The sequence below is a fragment of the Desmodus rotundus genome, chromosome 4 (genome assembly GCF_022682495.2).
Source record: "Desmodus rotundus isolate HL8 chromosome 4, HLdesRot8A.1, whole genome shotgun sequence".
NCBI classification, from domain to species: domain Eukaryota; kingdom Metazoa; phylum Chordata; class Mammalia; order Chiroptera; family Phyllostomidae; genus Desmodus; species Desmodus rotundus.
In genome coordinates, this window is record NC_071390.1 from 57824678 (window position 1) to 57841096 (window position 16419).

A 16419-nucleotide genomic window follows, 5' to 3' on the forward strand; every position below is an offset into this window, starting at 1 on the left:
AAGACCTCAGAACTGCCCTTAATATCTGAAGAAATGACTTATCACCCTTACCTCCTGTCTGACTTTTCAGCTCCCGGCAGGACCCGTGGCTTGTGATTTTGTCCTATATAATCTGTAACCTATATGCCATCAAAGAGTCAGGTTGTGGATGGAAAAGGGCCACATACTAAACCTGACAAGCTCAGGGAAAGCCTACACGGTGGCCTTACAAACTCAGAGACAGAAAGTAACCACACAGGATGGGCTTGTTACAGAACCCCAGCCTATGCTGTTCCGGATGGAACAGCTGTGGGGTCTGATTGCCTGCTGCCAAGAAGCGTGACTCCCAATGCCAGAGTTTGGTGAAAAGGAAAGGAATCATTTATTTAAAAGTTATACAAATTTAGCCCTGGCTGGTGTCGCTCAGTGAATTGAGTGCTGGCCTGTAAACCAAAGGGTCACCAGTTCGATTTCCAGTCAGGGCACACGCTTGCTTGCGTGCCAGGTCCCCAGCTGGGGTGCACGAGAGGCAACCACACATTGATGTTTCTCTCCCTCCCTTTCCCTCTCTAAAAATACATAAATAAAATCTTTTAGAAAACAAAATAAACACACCGTGTGCCTCCCTTTGCCAAACCAGGCCAGTTTGAGAATACATCAGTCAGAGGTACCGTCTTTCAGATTAAACAGAAGTCAGAGGTTCAGCCTTCCCTGTCACAGTTCAGCAGTCCAGGCACCTCCCATTAATCTGTGCTTGGCTGGGCAGGTCCCCGCAATTCCATCAGCCGCACTGCTGTGTTTCCCCAGGCATGTTTCCCAGTGGGTCTCCCCTTTCTTCCTCCAGCTCTTCATCCAAAACCACATGGCATCTCCTTACTCCAAACTGTGTGGCACCTCCTTAGACTCCAGATCTCATGGCAAGCCGATGGGGGCCCTTCTACACCCTTTCGATCCACATGGCCCCATTCATGGCTGGCTGCCCTAATTTTAAATGCTGAAACCAGGGCTCCCTACGTGACTTCATACTCGGCACTATACGCACAGGCCTTTAACCCGGTGGCAGCACAGCTTCCCTTCAGGACGGACACAGCTATTACTTGCCATCATTATGAAAAGTATCTTAAGCTATATCATCTGCTTCTCCCCTTCCCCCAACCATGAGCTGGGGGGAACATGCTCTGTACCCTGTTTCAGTTTGAAATGGAAACTTTCTAACTAAAAGTGGTTCATGGCACTAGCCATGTCCTAGGGCAGTACTTTTCCCTAACAAAAGTCAATCTTTACCTTAACTGAAACTGTTGTCTTTTTGCATCTAGGACAATTATCCTGTATGTTATCCTAATTTCCTTTTTTCCAGACCCCTCAAAGCACAAACAACCACAATTCCCCTCATTGTTATCTTGTTAACCCTGTACCTGTCTGTGTAACAGAAGTATATATCTATTCATTTTATGTTTTATCCAGTCCCAGACATTTCCCCCATTTTGCTTTCCGACACTTCCCTAATCTATAACCAATGAATTTCAAGTAACCTCCCTTGCATCTTCTCCTTTGATTCTGATGTATGAAATATGTGGTAAAACTACCTTTTTCTGGAGCATTTTTGCAGTCTGTTGAGATTTTGTTTCCCAGCAATTGTCGTCAGTTTGGCTCAAATAAACTCATGAAAAGTCTTACAGGTTTGGATGTTTCTTACGTTGACAGGATCTTCAGAGCACAAGCTCCCCATCTCTCTATTGGCCTGTTCAATATTAACCTTTTTGTTTTTCTATACTACAAGCTGCTGCTCATTTGTTTGGGGCAGTGCTCACAGGAAGGTGGACTCAAAAAAAAAAAAAGAAAAGAAAAAGAAAAAAACTCACTGGGGTTCTAGTAACACAAGAACTAAAGGAGGGTAAAGCAGAGGAGTCATTCTTCCTCTCCCCAATAATGTTTGTATCAGCGCTGAGAAACAATGAAGCAAGAATTTCCTTATGGATTTTTATAAATAATCTTGATGATTTTATAGGTGAGAAAACCAAGGTTGGAAGAGTGCATCACTTCAGCTTCAAGGTAGCAAAACTGTGGTCCCTTCAATAGCCACCACTGTGTACACCGTTTTATGATTTTCAACCATTTATATTCAATAAACGTGTGTTGACCCCTAACTGGATGGGAACAGCATGTGGGGAAAAAGACTCTAGACTTGGTGTTCAAACATTTGGGTTCTAGTTCTGATTCTGATCCATGGAAGTTGATAGGAATTAAAATTCTAACACCTTAAAGCTGCTTTTTTGGGGGATATTAATTTTAGCTGTTTCTTAAGAAACAAAAAGACTCAAAAAGAACCTTCGACCCTCTCTACCCACTTTCCTGTCCAAGATAGTAAGACAGAAATCTACTTCAGGAAGGAGATTTTAGATTGAGTGCCGCCTTAGCTTGATTTGAATTGAGTATGGTAAGGTAAACAAGAGGGCTTCAGACAGAGGCCTGTCACCTAGTGTTTCTAGTGTTGCCCAGCAAGGATTTGCCTGCTGCACATGTTCCCCTCTTCTACAGCTACCTGTAAAAGGCCCGCTCACACTTCTGAAATCTAACACCCCTCCTCCCTCCTTTGTCCAAAATGTCTTATATACCCAAGGTTGCCTTCCTGTCTTTTGGATTTTCATGCCCATGTGAATTCCCCATGAGCATGTCTCAAAACTGATTTTCTCCTGTGAATACCTCTGTTAATTTGATTAGCCCAGCCAGAACATACAAAGTGGGAAGAAAAGTATTATCCTTTTTTTAGCCCCCACACTATTGACCGTTCTGACCTTGAAGAGCTCAGTTCTGAGGCAAGAAAATGACTGCTACTTACAGAAGGAATTCCACCCTAAATGACTTAATATTGTTTAATGTGGTGATTAAAGAACCATTCACTCAGCCATATAAAAAGTGAGTCATCCAAAGAAGCTTGCTTTTGTGGCAGCGGCAGTGATGAGGGGGGCACACAGGGTGTTTAGGCAGAGGAGTTGGGCGGTGGGTGTCAGGTGACCTTGACACACGAATTCCCCTCTCCCCCGGCCCCGACCCCGACCCCCGTAAGAGCGGGGATGACAGATGCTCCCTTGCAATGCTGCGGCTTAGGGGAGGCCTTCACGCAGGCGCCGCAAGTCCCTCCAGCTACTGCACCGACCTGGCGCCCCCACAAGAGTAATGACCACGGTTTCCTCTAAGTTGCTCTGAAGCCTTTGGCCTCAGTACCGAGCTCATCCGCCCACTCATCTCCAAAAAATGCAGTCCAGGCCGAAAAAAAGAGCCACGCCTTGGGAGAGGCCACGGAAGACGACTGGGTCCGCAGGGCTCGAGGTGGGGCTGAGGCTAGGCTGTCAACTGGGCGAGGCTGCCGCCCAGTACCCGCTCCCCACACACTGCTGCAGCCGGCAGCTTGTTTCCCGCACCACCAGCTGCATAAAAGTAAATAGGACCAGCTGTTACTGCTTGTAACAGCCCCAACTAGGCAACGATGTAAATGGCCTTCCCCAAAGAGCTAGGTGATAAAGAATATTGACACACGATGGCACATACTGTGCAGTCATTAGAAGAACCAAGTTGATTCACTCCGCTAGGGTGGCCCCTCCAAGATATAGTGTGAAAAAGCACTATACTACAGAAAAATACTACAAGGCTGCTTTGTAAATAATATATCTACACACGTGTGTATGAATACACATGCACACATGCACATATGTACAGATAATTTGTTGCAGAGAAAGATCTGGAAGGGCACACCTAAAAAGTGGGTTGGGGGACTGAAGAGCGAGTCTCAGTTTTAAAAAATATTTTATCATAGGATAAAATGTCCTTTTTCCAGGAGCTTATCCAGGATACCACTTTACATTTAATTTTCATATGCCCTTAGGCTTTGCTTGGCTGAGACACAGGGTGTCTCAGACTTCCCTTGTTTTTGGCAACTTCCACAGTTTTAAGGAGTATTGATTAGGTATTTTGCAGAGTATTCCTCAACTGGGAATTTTCTCATGTCTTTTCATGATTAGACTGGCATTTTGTGTTTTGGGGGAGAAGACCACACTTGTACATACTATTTAGTCTTTTTTTAAATTAAAAATCATAATTTTATTTTTGTAATGAATTTCTGTTATGTAAAAGATGGCACTTGAATCAGCAAACATTATACACAGCTACCTTAAAAGCCATCTATGTTTATAAGATGGTGTCTCTAAAATATTGAGAAAAATTAAATCTTGCTTTTCTGAATGTCTGCTACATTCAACAGGCTAAATAAAATACTCTTCTGAAGAGCAGCTTTATAATAATTATTAGAACCATTATTCTACCAGACACTTCAGAATCAGATCTTAGTAATCTTCAGGAAGGACGGTAACACTGATTTCTGGATCATCATTTTCTTCTGTTTTTTTTGGTTACGATTTTATTTATTTTCAGAGAGAGGGGAAGGACGGGAGGAGGAGAGGGGGAGAAACATGGGTGTGAGAGAGAAGCATCCACCAGTCGCCCGGCCTACAGGCGCCCAGAGCCCGAGGGACCGCACCTCAGCCCGGCCCGACACCCAGCGACCCGGGCCACTCCGGCCAGGGCTCGTTTTCAAGTTCTTTACTATTTCCTTCAGTAATACATCTGCCACCTGCTTTCTCTCCGTTTCTTTTTCACTTAGGAGAAGATGAATGATTTTTCTCATTGATTTTCTCCTTGGGATGTGAGTCAGTTTCTTTCTAAAGCATGTGGCAGGCAGTGGTAAAACCTTTCATTCTCTTCTTGTTTTCCTCCATTTTTTCATTTGCTATCTTTAATAGGAAGTTGATATATTACTCCTCTGTTACCATCGGAGGAATAATATATCAACTTTTTCCCTACGGCTTCACGGACCTTAGCCCTGTGTGCTCGGGCCAGCCGACAGTCTTCCCTTTTCCCAGTTAGGCGGGAAGCCAGAATCTACCCACTAAATGCAGAATCCGGGCATCTCTGCCACAAGCGGCTCAGATTTCACGATGTCATCCCCATTCACTTTTTTCCAGCGCGACAATCACATCATCTTTCACATCTTACACTGTGTAACTAGTAGCCAGCAACAGTTTTGTTTCGGAACCTCCAAGCCGTTATATTCCCATCAAGGAGATGATGCGGCCCGCGCAGGAACTGGCGGCAAAAACCCTTCTTTTCCCTTCAGGCGCGGCACGAGCTCAGCCACGCCCTGTCCCCACGGCCCTCGGGGCTGCGGCCCGCCGCGCGGAGACCCGGGTCCCACCTCGGCTCTGCCCGCAACCCCCGCGCCCGCGGACGGGAGGTCCGCACTCCCACCTCGGCTCTCGCCCGCCCCCGGTGTGGGCGTTGACCTTGATCACCTGGCTGAGGTGGTTTGTCAGATTTCTCCACTAGAAAGCTATTCTCCACATCCCTTTCCCATTTCCATACTATTGTGTGACCTTATCAGTGTAGAAAGTTTTCTTTACTTTAAGGAGAGTCACTACCAATGGTATCTGAGGCCTGGAGGGGGTTGGGGGAACCCCTTTCCGGAGCGCGGGACGCGCAGGGCGACGCCGATTTCCGGAGGTGAGGGAATTCCACGCAGGCCCCGGGGTCCCCGCGGAGTCCCGCCCTGGGCACCTAGGAGCGGGAAGGCCTCGGCTTCCTCGTTTAAGCTCCAGGAGGCAGGTCGAGTCAGCTGGGCCAAGATGGCTCACACCTGCGGGCGGTGCCGCGCTCAGACCACGCCCCTCGGACCTCGGGCCCCGCCCTTGGAACGAGTGGCTCCGCCCCTGGGCGTGAACCCGAGGCGCCCTCGGAGTTTTCCGCCCAGCTGGCTCCTCCTCCCGCCCCGCCCTGAAGGCTGTGGTGCCCGCGGGTCCCGAGTGCCCCGAGAACCCGAGCGGGAGAGAACGCCAGACCCACACGAGGCGCCGCGCCTGGGACGCCTGTAGAGAGAGCCCCTGCTGCCCGCGTCCCCGTTCGCCCCTCGCGGCTCCTCACCCCTGGTGGCCAGTTGCTAGGTGAGTGAGGGTCCCCAGCCCGCCCTACGGCTTCCTGGTTGCACTGCATGGAGGTGGGGAACGGTGTCCGGCTGGCCCGGGACGAGCTCCATCTACTTGCATCTCTGCATCAGCTCGATCAGCTGCGGGCACTGCCCTCCCTGTGGGCGCCCCCTTGGCCGGGGCCTCGTGACTGCGCTACGCTGCCAGGGACAGGGGCTCAGCAGGGCTGGGTCAACTCGGGACCGGGTGATCCTGCGACCAGAAGGCGACTGGCTGGTGTGAGTCATGGCCGGTGGCCCCGTCCCCTCAGACTCAGCTGAGTTCTGGAGAGTGTGTGTGCCCTTCCGGGAAAGGCTTGAACTGAGGAGAGAGCTGGTAGAGGAGGCTGCCTTCCGGAACTGGGAGGACACAAATTCCTGGGGGCTGCTGCTGTTGGAGTTTATTGTAAGGCACTTGATTGGAAAGAATGCAGGTTTCATCCTGGGTGCTGTGTTCACCTGTGTGTTTACCTTCTCTGCCGTTTCACCTTTTTCAACCTTGGCCACAGTTTCAGGGAGGGATTCTTGGACTTTATCTACTCTGGGGCCTCAACTCAGTTCCCTGAAGGCTTAAAAACGGTGTCTGTGTCTTAAAGAAGAGTTGTGGAGTTCCTCTCCTAGAAACTTGGGAGGGCAGAAGTTAAGCTAGCCTGTACTAGCCCAAGCAGGGAACAGTCTGCCTGGGACATTTCTGCCCCCACCCCTCTAGTCAGTGACATTTTGTGGAGATGGGTGTTTAGGACAGACCGTAGGTATAGAGGTAGCTAGCCGCTCTGTGCTCTTTCCAGGCCCTTCACTTTGTTCCCTGCTGCCCTGACCTGGGCATGGAGGAGCACTGTGAGGGGTGAGCCTCTGCCCTGCCCCCACACAGGAACAAAAAAGCTTGTAGGGCAGGGCCAGGTTGGGTCCAGGAGCTGGACAGGCAGGGCATGCTACGCTGTTCTCCCCTAACTGGCTCTCAAGTTCCTTCATTCCTTCCTTGCTTTAGTTAATTGTTGGGAATTCCAGGGGGATTAACAGGAACCCTTCCTTCAAGGCACTTCTCTGTTCTGTAAGGTGTTCCCTGATGAGAGTGGCTAGGTGAGGTGCCAGGGCAGTTTGTTGCCCTGGCATTAGGTCCTCACCTTGGGCATCCCTCCCCAATCTTGTCACTTACTAGTCTCCATGCTTTCGTTTCCTCATCTTTAAAATGGGGGTGTTACCAATACCTACCTCACAGGGTGATTGTGAGGGTTAACTGAATATATTTAACAACAGTACATACAGCTCAGGCAGTGACCTGAGCAAGGGGTGACTGTTATACCATATCTGTGTGACCCAGGTTGGTGTCACCGAGATTAGACATAAAATGTACAGCAAGGCCTTGTGCATAAATAATCATCTGTATCAGTGATAATATAATTGTAATAGCTATCACTCCCGTCATACAGCTGAAAGTCCCGCTGAGTTGAACTCCTCTCTCTTACCTCATGCTGTTCCACCCTCCTGGAATGCCTTCCTTTCCTCATTATTGACCACCTTCTGCCCATTATTCACCACCTTCCTGGGAGCCATCCAGGTGCTTACTGCTGGCAGGAAGGAACAAAATATGCTGGGAGCCCACAAACTTTGGCACTGACCCCCTTCTTGGTACTGGCCTTTTGTAGTATTTGTTCGGCCACATGTCTTACCTGTGCCCCTTCCTTTGTCTCTGCAGGGTGAGGGCTGTTTCTTACTTATTTTTTAGTCTTACAGCACCCAGGATGGGCCTTGCCTAACGTGGGTGCTCAGTAGATGTAGGCTGAGTGAAAGAGGCAGGCCAGGGAAGTAAAGGTTCCCTGTTGTTAAAATGTTAGACCTTGAGATGGAAATGAGTCCAGACTCAGTGGTGGGAATAGGAGCTGGCTGAGAGGTCAAGTAGGAAGCCCTTTGACTCCTTTATGTAGTCAGGGCAAGGGTGACAGAAAGGGCACATCCTAGATTGCTGTTCCTAGAAGGCCAAGATTGATTAGTGATGCTTTGGTCACATGATTTGGAGGAAGCTGGGTAGTTTGGGATGAAGGAGTGAAAATAGGTTAGTGTGATTCTTTTTTGAGAATTCACTGCAGGATAGAGAGAGGGAAAAAAAGGGCTGGTGTGGGCAGGAGGTTAATGTAGAAATGGAATATCTGTGCTGCTTGCTGGTTGTTCAGAGGCCCTGCGCCTTTCTGGAGCTCTCCCCCTTCCTCTCTCTTCTTAGCTGCTGTTTCCCTGTAAGCCTGAAGCAGCTCCTGGCACTTGTTGTGTGGGCACTTGGGGGAGAGTCTGTATGTGTGTGTGCTTCACAGTCATAGCCAAGCAAATTGACGCAGGTTTTTTCTGGATTTTTCTCTATAACACCTTCTGATCTCATTTCCCTGGAACATCAGGAATTTGAGTGATATGTAGATAGGAAAGGTCTTAGAGGAAAGGAAGAAGTTGACGTTTTCTTGGTGGGATTTTACATTTTTAAAAGGAGTTGCTGAAATTTGGTGGCATATCTAAATAACCACTGAAACCATACATTTGGTCTGCTGACCGTAACCCTGAAATAAAGGTCTGATGTCATATGTTGGGGGGCTCCTAACAATACAGCCTGCAGTGATTCGAGTCACAGCTGACCATGCTACGCCAATGTGAGAACTTAATGGGTGAGGGCAACCAAGGAGACAAGACTGAGCCCAGGTGACCTGGGACAAGCCATGTAACCAAACACTTAGGCTCTCAGTGTTCTGGGTGGTAAAATGCCTGCCTCCTCAAATGGTTGTTTGCAGGAAGAAGATGTTTGCAGAAGGGGTTTGAGATCTATGAGGGGGTGGTGATGACAGTGGTGGTACTGTGGGTGTGTTACTGTTAGGAACCTTGACTCTAGGAATGGCATCTGCAGGTGGGTTTCCTCTGGCTCTGTGATCACTTAGTATCTAGTCTTCCAGGTGCTTGTGCTCCTGAAGGTCCCACTGCCTTTGCGGAACAGAAGGGAAGGACCACTCCCGAAATTGAGAGAGAAGGCAGGTGTCCCTGTCCTCTTACACCTGGAGCTGAGGAAAGGCTGGCTTGGAGCACAGCTATGAGAGCGATCAGAGTGAACGGAGAGAAATTAGGAGGATTTTAACAGGGAGGTGGAGGGAGGGTGTGGCAGATTAAACTCAGGGAGTGTCATCTCTGGGGTAAAGGGTGAATATGTCAGGGAGGCTGGTAATAGCAGATGTGAGCTTGTTGTGTCCACCTAAAAGATCACAGCTATTTTTAGGAAGTGGGTGATGAGACTTGTTGAACTCTGTATTAGGTTGTAACTGATGTCAGAGGCGTGGGGAAATGTGCCTGTAAAGGAACCAGAACAAAAGCAGTTCAAAAGGGGGAAGGAAAACCTAGACATTGTCCCACCCAGAAGCTACGTGAGTCTGCTCCAGCAGTGGCCATGGATGTGGAGGAGATTGGTCACCTTAGCTGCCACTGCTTTTGTGGGATGAGGGGAAGGGGAAATAGCAGGAGGTGATGATCTGGGGTTACTAAGTATAGACAAACTTTGAAGATTTTGTGGGCTTTGAAGGGGAGGAGAAAGATCGGGTGGTGCTGGAAGAGTATGGCCTTGAGGGTTATTTGTTTCTGTTCCTTAACCCATTCTCCTCCCATTTCTCCTGAGGAGTTAGTAGTGTGGATGGCCTGCAGTCAAGGATCCCTCCCTCCTTCCCATCTCTCTCCATGTCACGGAGACACAGGCGCCTGTAAAGCTTTGCATGTTGTACCAAATGGATTCACAGTGTGTATCCTACTCTGCAGCTTGTGCTTTCCATTACTTTTTACCGACAGTAACGCTGGCTTACTATTTTTCTGCATCAGTAACAGGTCTATATATAATGTTCAGATGTACCATAACTTAGTCAACTTTCCCCTTATTGATGGGTATTGAGACCATTGACTATTTTTAAAACCTGGAACAATGTTGGAATAAACAACCTATAGGATCCTAATTGGAATTTCATTGAATTTATTTATTTATAAGGACAAGTTGACATTTTTATGATGTTAAGTTTTCCAAATCAGAGACAGATTACAGATCTTGTAATATGTCTTTACTAGATGTTGTGAATGGGATTCTAACTGCATATGTTGAATTTTTATAGATGGAGGGAGGGAAGGAGCGGGGAGAGAGAGAAGGAATTTTTTTGTATCCTTTTAATTTTTTTTAAAGATTTTATTTATTTATTTTTACATAGAGGGGAAGAAAGGGAGAAAGAGAGGGAGAAAAACATCAGTGTATGGTTGCCTCTCACACACACCCCAACCGGGGACCTGGCCTACAACCCAGGCATGTGCCCTAATAGGGAATCAAACCCGTGACCCTTTGGTTCGCAGGCCCGCGCTCAGTCCACTGAGCCACACCAGCCAGGACTTCTTTCTATTTGTGTGTGTGTGTGTGTGTGTGTGTGTTTGTTGGTCATTAATTTCAACCTTTATTTTTTATTCATTCCTTCTTTTGGCTCTACCAAATCTATATTTTATTGCTCTACCTTTAAGATATAAATTGGTTTATTTATTTGTTCATTTATTTTTAGTCTTTATAGAACATATAAAGCTCCACTTTTCCTTTTGAGTACAGCTCTAGCTAATGGGCTTTTGTAGGAAATGCTCACCTTTCCATTGCTTTCTAGTCATTATGTAGATAAGTTTTGATCCAAGAATTATTTATAAGATGGGATCCTGAATTTCTGAGTAGTTTTGTGGGGGTGGAGTATGATCATATTTTGTTGTTTACTCTTAATTTTTTGAGAGGGAGAAAGAGAGAAACATTAATGTGTGGTTGACTCTCGAGTGCCCCCTACTGGGGACCTGACCTGCAACTCAGGCATGTGCCCTGACTGGGAATCCAAATGGTGACTCTTTGGTTTGCAGGCTGGTGGTGCTCAATCCACTGACCCACACCAGCCAGGGCTTGTTGTTGACCCTTATATTCATTGGGTTATAATTAGTGAATATGATCAGCAAAATCTTTTTATTGAACTGTATTAAGATTTTCTTTGTGGCCAACTGCATGACTAATATTAAAAGGTTTCATGGACATGAGAAAAGACTATGTATTTTCTGTGGGGCACAACTTTAGACTTATCTGTTGAGTTGAGCTTGCCCAATCTGTTGGATACTGACTGAAAGGTATATCAAAAAGTTTCACGATAGCCCTGGCTGGTGTAGCTCAGTGGATTGAGCGTGGGCCTGCCAACCAAAGGGCTGCTGGTTCGATTCCCAGTCTAGAGCACATGCCTGGGTTGCAGGTCAGGTCCCAAGTAGGGGGAACATGAGAGCCAACCACACATTGATGTTTCTCTCCCTCTCTTTCTCCTTCCCTTCCCCTCTTTCTAAAAATAAATTTAAAAAATCTTTTTTAAAAAGTCTCACTGTATCTTTTTTTTTAACTTTTTAAAAAATTATTGTTCAAGTACAGTTGTCTCCATTTTCCCCTCACCACTCCCCGCCACCCCAGCCATCCCCATTTCCCACCCTTGATCCTTTTTTTTTTGAGTCAGGCTCTACTTATATTTTTTCTAGCTTTATGAGTTTGGCCTTCATGGTTTGATATATGGAGGTTTATCAAGCTTATCTTTGTGGATTGCACCCTGTGTAATTTGTTGCTTATTTAATTGTTTTGGCCATTGGCCATAAATTCCACACACATATTATCTGTGTTTAGGAGAATATATTGGCAAGAATCTGGAAGAATCCCTTCTTCTGTACAGTCCTAAAATTAATAAATAAATGCATTTTATAAAAGAGTGAGTGAGAGGCTCAGACATTTGGAGGCAGGTGTCAGTCACAGTCTGGGTCATCCATGTCCCTTTAGTTTCAGTTTAGGCTGCGGAGTAGGCAGTAATCGGGTCTCCCCCACCTGTTTCTCAGCTTTGCATTATGGTGAGCTCCCCCCCTGGCTGTCGCAGTCGTTCCCCTGCAAACCAGATTTTTGGGAGGGATGGATGAAATGAGATTTGCATGCAAACCCCAGGGTCAGGCATGTGTATGCCTTTTCTCCCTTTGCGGTTCCTGCCTGCTTCCTTTATGTTCAAGGATATGGCCCAGTTGCTCTGATTGCAGTTTATGTTTCCTTCCTTATTGTAGCAGCAAGATGGACTTTCTCTGTTCCCCAAGGGATCTGACAAAATATATAGCTAGTACACAAAAAGGACCCATGGCCAAATGTCAGAGGTAAAGACTTTGGTACCCAAGTCTGAGGCACTCTTTTGTGCCGTATTTTAAGTCGCATAAACTGTTTAAAGGGACTGGAATGGCTAAGCCTTGTACCATGAAATCCTAGTGAGTAGTTTTCCAAGTTCTGTTTTTCCAGATAAAGGCAACGACTGAAAAATGGCTGGGAAAATCCCTCAGCTTGCTGAGGCAGAATTATTGACAAGTCCTGTCCATATTTTTAATGCTAATATTTTCATTTCTGTTTTTTCTCTGTGTTTATGTAATGTTTTTGCCCAACCTTAGTTTCTAATCTTTCTCACTTAAAAAAAAACATTTCTCTTGTAATCAGCCCATCACTGGTGTGGGGGAGGAAGAAAAGGTAGAACCTTTCTCAAAAAAAGTTTCTCTTATAATCAGCATGTGGCTGGGGGAGGGAGAAAGGATTGCAGAAGGCGATGATGATGATGATAACAAATTGAAGATGGTGGCCTATGTCTTTGGCAGAGAATTCAGAGAATTCAGACTGTTAACATACTGGATATTCTTGATTTTATTCCTTGCATCTTGTTTTCTATTTATTATACTTGGATGTTATTTCTTTCCTGATTGCTGCTCTCTTGGTTAAGTTGCTCATTTCCTGTTTCCCACCCACCTGAGTTATGACTGGGTTTGGTTATGAATTAAGAGAGGAGTCTATCTCTCTCTTATAGAAATTGGAGGGTTAATAAGTGTCTGTTCCATGAGGTTGTCCAGGCACCACACTCCATATGTAAGGTTGCTCCCAGCAGTCTCTAGGGCGATGGTTTTCAAACTTGAGCGTGTGTGAGAACAACTTGGAAGGTTTGTTAAAATGCAGGGTCGTGAACCCCACCCCCAGAGGTTCTGATGTAGGAGGTCTGTGATGGGGCTTAAAAATTTTCATTTCTAATAGTGCTACTGAATCAAAAATGGAGGTTGGGCTGTGTGTCGCCACAAAAAGCCAAACTTGTGAGGCAGGTGCTGATGCGAAAGGAAAGAGATTTATTCAGATGCTGCACAACTTGGGTGGATAGTAGACTCTGGCCTCAAAAACCATCTCAATCCTGTTCAAGCCCACAGTTCTTATAGGAATAGGGAGGGGGGACTTTTCTTTCTAATCCAATTATCATTCTAGCTTTTGGCCTGTTGGGGGCGGGGTGTCGTATCCACTCATCTTTATAGCTTTGCTGGCTCTGGGGCTGCAGCCCTTCGTATCTCTAGCTTTCTGGTGTGCTCCGCGTAAGAACCTGGGGGGCCCGCCATCTCGGCCAGTGGGCGGAGACTCCCCTGGCGCTCCACTGGCTGTTTCAGGGTAACAAGAGGCGTCCCAGCTGTGCTGGTGCCGCCAGTCCGGGGACTGCAGTTTGGGTTGCACTGCTCTTTCTCATTTGCAGCACTTCCCTTATCTGCCTGGCCCAGGAGAACTGACTTTCATATCTACATGACAGGGGGAAACTGAAGCAGTCCGTATTTGGGGCTGCCATGTGCCAGGCTACAGCTAGTTTTCTGTTATAGGAGCAAGGGGGGACAGATGGTTTAAGGAGGACAACCAGAAGTTTCTGGACAACCTCCCACTGCTTTCCTTATTTTGAAGCCTCTATGGTGCTTGTCAGTGTAGCCATTGGCTAAGCCAGTGTTCTCCAGGTCAGGAAGTGGGAATGATTGGTGTCTCAAGAGAGTGGTAAGCCAGCCCACAGTGCAAGGCATGGCGGCCTCCCATCCTGTGCGCCAGTGAAGAAACTGGCAAGCTGCTGCTGCTACTTTGCTGGGAGTCCTTGTTGCTTCCAGGCCATTCTCACTACTTAGGACTGGCAGCCACATGACGCCACCTCCCAATTTTACAGGCCCTACAGGATGGGGGTTGGGGGCTCCAACACCCAGCTTTGGGGTGCAGAGTATCTTTTGCTGCGTTTCCTCCATCCAACTTGTCTCTCCCAACTTCAAGTATCTTACACAGGTGACTATTTCTGGAAGAGCTTGGGGGCAGAGGTCATCTGAACACTGAACTGAGCTAGGGCTAGTGGTTGAAGCATCTCCTGGTACCCCAGTGAGATCAGAACAAGTGGCTGCCAAGCCTACTGTCTGCTGCTGCTAACTCATGGGGAGATGAGCCTGAGGAGAAACAATGTCACAGAGACTTCCCTGGAGTGGGTGCCACTTTCCATATGGCTCAGTTCTGTGGGATTTTGTTTGGGAGGTAGCAGAGTCACTTTCCTGTTCTGCCTTTCCCAGGGTAGCCTGTATATTTTCCAAGTCCATTTTCCTGCCAGGAAGTTGGAGTGGAGCCATTCTGGGCCAAAGTGCACCTGCCTGGAAGTGGAGAAACGTGATTCTAGTGTTTGTTCTGCGCCAGCCAGTCCCGAGACCTTCGGCGGGCCCCTTCTGCTCGCCCCTCCTGCTCTCTGGGCCTTGGTTCCCACCTCAGTAAAATGAGCCAGTTGAACGTAAGTGATTTCATGAAGGCCCCTTCCAGCTCCAGTGTTGTAGGATTCTTGTGTGATCCAAATGCCACTGCATGGGAAGTAACCTTTTATTTCTAAGAGGTGTCTTTCAGAACCTGCTTGCTCAAGTTTGGTTCCTAGGTCAAGCCTAGACACTGCCCCATTGCCACCCTCCCAACCTGCTTTGCCCAGATTTCTCCAGGTGCCAGCCCTTGGAGGGCAGTGTCTGAGGCACTGCTTGGCTAATGATTGACATGGGCTCCAGCTATTATTTTTAATCCATGGCGTGTGGGTTGGGGAGTTGAAGGTTTAACAGCACCTCCTGAAGGCTTTTGTTCAGTGCCTGGGAAATACAGTCAGGGATGGTGGAGTGCTGCCCTGAGGCTCTCCCTGGCTTGTTTCTGTGGCTTAATGGCACCTGTGATGGACACCTCAGAGGTGAGACAGCCTGATGAGGGCAGGGCACTGGGGCTCTGTAGTCCCTACAGAGAGTAGGGCCACCACCTACCTACTTCTTAGCAGAGTTAAGGATATTCATATACCCTTGAGGTCCTCCCTTGGCATGGGAGGGAGAAAGGAATGTCCTAGATGTGTCCTCTGCCCCTAGAATTCTTGGAGCCTACGTACCAGAAAGTCGGCCAAAGAGGCTGTCAGAACAGGTGCCACCAGGGTGTGGAAGAGGGCCTTGCTGTGCCCAGCCCTATGTTAGCTGGTGGTGGCAAGAGGAGAGGCCTATCCTGCAGCCTGGACATTATCTCACTGGGAGGCCTAATTCTAGCTCTGGCACTACTTGGGTATGTGGCCCTTGCTTGTCAAGAATCACCTCTGAACCTTAGTTCCTTTGGCATCGTAGTACCTGTCTTGCAGGAACACTGTGAAGATTAAGGAGGAATATACTCATATGATGAAGTAATATATGTACCTTTCATAGGTACTGGAAAACAGGAATATTATTAGAATACTAGAGGACATAGAAAACATTTTAGGCCAAACGCTGGTGAGGATCATTATGGGTGGAGATATTAAGGTGGACTTCCTGAAAGAGGTGGACTTCGTCTGGCCTAAAGGAAGGCTATGTAGGCTTAAGGAAGGTGTCAAGGAGACTGGAGGACAGAGCAGGTAGAGGGACTGTCTGAGCAGAAGTCCCGAAGATGCAGAGTTCTGAGGTAGTGGCTTGGTTGAGGTGCGGACATGCATTTCCTGTGTTTCTTCCCATCCCACATATACCTCTGGGAACATTCCATTTTCTTGCCATAGCACGAGTCCTCAGACCAGAGTCCTTTGGCGGAGCTTAGGATCCCATCTGCACAGGTCAGCCCTTACCTGAGATCCAAAAGAGAATCTTCTCCATTGTTATCTGTAGGCTCTGGTGGGAACTTCTTTTCAGCTTCCAGTTGTAAGAGGCTGGCTGGGCACCTTGTCACCAGAAGGAAAGCACTTACCTTCAGTAAGTGCTATTTGAAGGAGAGTGTGCCTGCTGCTCCTTGTCAGGGCAGGGTGCCTCAGCCATTGGAGGATGGAATAGGCACTCTCTCAGGTCTCCTAGGTTTGAAGGGACTGGGGTTTCCTAAAGCTGTTTGAACAGGCCCCAAGGACTGGGTGTATTGGGACCTCCCTGGTAGAGGCCAGGGGACCCTCTGCTGCCTTTAGACCTTTAGTCTTACCCTTTTCACCACCCCTCTTCCCCCATTTTATTGTGAGAGAGGACCTGTGACAGATTTGCATATGGAGGTGGGATGGCTCATGAATCTTAACTGGGGCTCATGAATCTTAATCTCAGGGTGACACCTGTTCCTC

General features: G+C 47.6%; 1 protein-coding gene across 4 annotated transcripts in view; it reads left to right on the top strand.

Annotated features, from left to right (window-relative positions):
* Nucleotides 1-5786: 5786 nt before the first annotated feature.
* The window catches only part of ANXA11 (annexin A11), a 45445-nt gene continuing 34812 nt past the window's right edge, over nt 5787-16419 (top strand). For 2 of the 4 annotated variants that reach the window (XM_024561153.4, XM_024561154.4), the window contains exon 1: nt 5787-5969. The gene's annotated coding sequence lies outside the window, so the exon portion shown is untranslated. Of the gene's footprint in view, nt 5970-6375; nt 6396-14507; nt 14626-16419 lie in introns of those variants that run through there. The other 2 variants (XM_053923424.1, XM_053923425.2) reach the window with 2 other exon arrangements.